Source organism: Neovison vison, chromosome 4, assembly GCF_020171115.1.
Source record: "Neovison vison isolate M4711 chromosome 4, ASM_NN_V1, whole genome shotgun sequence".
In the NCBI taxonomy this organism is placed as follows: domain Eukaryota; kingdom Metazoa; phylum Chordata; class Mammalia; order Carnivora; family Mustelidae; genus Neogale; species Neogale vison.
In genome coordinates this window covers 50,916,564-50,921,626 of record NC_058094.1, presented here as the reverse complement: position 1 = coordinate 50,921,626, position 5,063 = coordinate 50,916,564, and positions in this window count along the sequence as shown.

Genomic DNA, 5,063 nt, shown 5'->3' with positions numbered 1-5,063 from the left:
TATCATGGCGCATTCATATTGGAACAACTATTTAGTAGTATCTCCTAAAGCTGGATATGCACTCACCTCATGATTTAGCAATTCTGTTCCTACTTTATATCCAAACAGATATTATTAGTTCATATGCTGACCTTAAGACTTAGGCTAAAATATTCATAGCAACATAATTCATAATATTTCCAGGTGTAAAACATGCAAATGTCTATCAACAGCTTAAGAAGTAAATAAATGGACTATAGTGACATGATATAATAATCTACAGCAATGAGAATGAAAATAAAAGCAAAATATTCTCAGAAACGGAATACCGAGAGAATGAAGCTAATCTAAAATAATACATACTGGAAGGAGTCCTTGCATTTAAAGTTCAAAAGGGGTTATATCTAATATACATAGTTAGGAGTCAGTATATAGTAACTCTTGAATACAGTCAATGAATGACTGGAAAGAGATACAATGGGGATTTCTGGTATGCTAGCAATGTTCTTTCTTAGTCCAAATGCTAGTTACAAGGGAATATACAGTTTGTAAATATTCATCAAGCTACAGATTTATGATATATGTCCTTCCTGTATGTATATTACACTTCAACTTTTAAAAATATAATAAGTTGTGCCTTTTTTTTCAAACTGACCAATTGTTATGCTGTTTTTACACATTATATGTTTAGATTTAAATTTGGTGAAATAGATCATTTAAAGACCATAAATAAATATTACTAGAAAATATGGTTATTTATAGAAAACATGCTTAAGGGCGCCTGGGTGGCTCAGTCAGTTAAGCATCTGCTTTCAGCTCGGGTCCTAATCTCAGGAACCTGGTATAGAGCCCCATGTTGGGTCCTTGCTCAGCAGAGAATCTGCTTCTCCCTCTCCCTCTGCTCCTCCTTACCCCCGTTTGTTCAAATAAATAAATTAAAATCTCTAAAAATTTTTTAAAAGAAAATATTTTGTATGTGTCATGTTATTAATACTTAAACATTAAATATATTTATAAAATATATTTACTTATAATATCTAGCCACTTATTCTTTATTAACAGCAAAAGGAATAATTTATTTGTAATATATTTCTTAGTATACCATAATACTGAACTTGGTTCACTTATTTTTTATGATAGTCAAGATTTACACTTAAAAGTTTGAAAGGGATATCTGATCATGAAAACAGAAACATGTCTTTAATTATAAATTCACTTATCCCATCTTTACCATCTACCTTGTTCAACATCAAAGAATGGAAGAAAGGCAGGAAAGAAAGAAGGAAGGAAGGAAGGAAATATAAAAGAAAGAAAATGCCAGTGTTTTATACTGTGGAACAATGATTCAAATGTGAGTATGACATTGCCCAGAAGATATAGTATAGACGGTGGCTGGAACAGAATGTCTGAACGAACAGAGCCCCTGAAGAATTTGAGGAGAAAAAGTAAAGTACTATTGTTAGCAATAAATATCCATAGCTTTGATTAGATTTTCTGTAATTAACTAAACTCTGAGTTTAAAAGTCACTTCCAAATGAAACAGTAGTACAACGCCAAAAGTAAATAAGTTTCAGGTAGCATGAATTAGGGAAGCATATTTTCAACTTGGTGTTTAATATTCACATGTAAGAATAATACAGATAAACTTATAGAATAGGTATTATTATTCTCCTTTCATAAATAAGGAAGCTAAGAGTGGTTAAAACCATGCATATGGTCGGGGCACCTGGGTGGCTTAGTGCATTAAAGCATCTGCCTTCGGCTCAGGTCATGATCCCAGGATCCTGGGATCGAGCCCCTCATCAGGCTCTCTGCTTGACAGGGAGCCTGCTTCCCTAAAAAGAAAAACAAAACAAACAAACAAAAAAACATGCATACGGCCCATAGAATGTGGGAGAGTCTGAATTTAAAACCAAGAACGTCTGATTTCAGAGCCCAGCTCTTAACCAACATTCAGTACTGCCCACAATAACTATCAAAAGACCCCACAGAAGAAATACATGTGTTACAGACACTTTGAGCCTAAAAATACAATTTCTTATCACCTCATCAAGGGGTTGCTAAAACTCAGGAAAATGGAGGACTTTTGTGCATCTCAATATCACAGAGGAAAAAATATATTTTCCCTGGGGGCGCCTGGGTGGCTCAGTGTGTCGAGCCTCTGCCTTCAGCTCATGTCATGATCTCAGTGTCCTGGGATCAAGTCCTGCATCGGGCTCTCTGCTCAGCGGGGAGCCTGCTTCCCTCTCTCTCTCTCTCTCTGCCTGCCTCTCCATCTACTTGTGATCTCTCTCTGTCAAATAAATAAATAAAATCTTAAAAAAAAAAAAAATATATATATATATATATATATATTTTTTTTTCCCTGAAAGTTCAGAAAGGAACAGAGACATGTGGCAAATACACTTTCAAAGTCGATATTTAAGGAAGTCTGCCTGGGAAAGGGAACTGTCATTCCAGGGTTGAATGACTTAAAGTCTTCAAAACATCTTCAAACCTAAAAAAAAATTCTTAAAGTTGAGAAAATGAAAAAATACAAAATGACAGTTAAGTAAATCCCACAAAATAAACTTATTCCCATATGCTGTATACTTTTAAAAAAATATATTTATTTATTTAGTTTAGAGAGAGAGAGAGCACAATTGGGGGGTAGAGGAAGGAGGAGAAAGAATTTCAAGCAGGCTCCAGAGCCCCACCATAGGGTTGGATCCTGAGATCACAACCTGAGCAAAAACCAAGAGTAAGATGCTTAAGTAATTTGCCCCCACCACCAGGCGACCCCCTAAATGCTGTACACTTCCTAATTGGCATCTGTGTTGCAGGGTTTTTCCTCTGGTTATGATGGCTTCGACTTGTCGTTCTACCACCATCCTTTCAACCTGTCTAAGCTCATTCATCAGTTAGTGTGCATTAAACTCCGCAAGGTAGCAGGATCTAAACCAAGCAATGAGGTTGAAAAAAAAAATCTATGTCTATATGTGTATATAGTATCACATTATACAGTTTCCTATCCTCAAGATGCTCAGTCTGGGGGGCGCCTGGGTGGCTTGGTGGGTTAAGCCGCTGCCTTCGGCTCAGGTCATGATCTCAGGGTCCTGGGATTGAGTCCCACGTCGGGCTCTCTGCTCAGCAGGGGGCCTGCTTCCCTTCCTCTCTCTCTGCCTGCCTCTCTGCCTACTTGTGATCTCTCTCTGTCAAATAAATAAATAAATAAATAAATAAATAAATAAATAAATAAGATGCTCAGTCTGTAAAATGAAATCCATTTGAATTTGATATTTTTGGTACAGTGAATTTTTTTATTTTAATATTATAGAGAATATCACCCACTTTCTTTCTCAGAAATAATATAAAACTGATTGGAAGAACAAGGATGAAAAACCCAAATAATATTTTCTACGAAATTAAAAGATATCTACATTCCTGCACTACAACAGCAATCAAGGTCAAAAAGAAATGTCTCAAGACATTAAGAGAGGATGCCCATTGCGGCTAACACCAAACAATGTGGTAAAGAATCCTACTTGGAGGAAAGTGATCCCACACCTAATGGCAAATAACTCCTTGTTTAGAACTATGAAAATTACCTGACAGTCAAGTTAGATTCAGAGAAAAGTCTGTGAGGCAAGGTGAAAACTGTACTATGAGCACACCCATGGCCTCCAACCTCCGTCGCATGGAGAGGAGGAAAACCTAAAAGGTATTTCCCTCTCTGTATCCCTTTCTCTCTTCTCTCTTACATGCACATACACACACACATACAAACAATCTGTGTCACAGACAATTCTCACTAGCCAGAAATTAAACTTTATCCCCTTCTCAATATAAACATCTCTGTCCAAGAAGAAAGCATCTCACCAAATGTAAATAATCATCACAAAGAAACCAAAGGGAAGGTAAGATGTCCCAATGACAAAAGGAGAAAGAAAACAGGTAAGGCAGATGGCACATAAAAAAACATCAGCCAGAAAAATCTTTTCACACAGTAAATAAAACTAAGCCTATAATACAGTCATGAAAATAGAAACTAATACAAAAAATAAATTTACAAACCAAAAGATGAAAGCAGAGATATAGGAATTTGGAGATAATATGGCAAGACAAGAGATATAAATAAACCATGAGCCAGAAGAACTCAGGAGAGATGGAATTCAAAAAAATCAAGCTAAGAGGGTATGACAAATACTATAAACCATCTGACATTGGCTAGGATGACAGGGCAAGTCTTCAAAGAGGAGAAAAAAGTTAATATAGATCTTAAAGGACAAATGAAATTGAGGTCAATCAAAGGAGGAAAAGAAGTTCAATCTAATAGAACATGTACAAAGGCATGAGTGTATTTTCTGGGACCTATACACGGCTTTCTATACCTGAAAAACAGGATATGAGGGAGAGAAAAATGATGAATGGAACTTGAATTGTAGATAAATACTGGATTTTGTAGAGAGTTTTATGCTAAGCTAATAAATATAACTTCATATTATTAGTAAAGAGGACCTACCAGTGACTTCAATCAGAAGATTAACATAATCATTTATATTTTAGAAAGATCACTCTACCAACAGTGAGGGAGGTGGATAGCTTAGGATGAATATGGGGGCAGACAAAGAAGTGAGAGTAATGGTAATTCCTTTTTGTAATCCAGATAAAATATAATGACATAATTATAGATAATGGTTATAGAAAAGTATGAGAAAAAATAAAAAATATTTAATATGAAATATCTATAAAACAGCTTGGCCAATTGAATAAAGCAAGTAAAGGAAAGAAAACCTGGAGAATGATTCCAAGTATATGAATTGTTGACTGGTTGGATGGCATCCCAGCAGTCAATACAGAAACACCGTAAGATATATATATCCTACAGGGGATATGGGAGTGGGAGGCAAAATAATGAGTATATTATAATAAATCAAACAATCCAAACGATTATTGGACTTTAATAAAAAAATGATGCAGTACTAGATACTAAATTCCAAAAGATACTGGCAAGTTTTAAGAAAATCACCTCTGTTTTCATATCAGATTTCATAATTTTAATCTAGCATGGTTTTTAATGTCTTAAAGTATTAAAAATCATCACA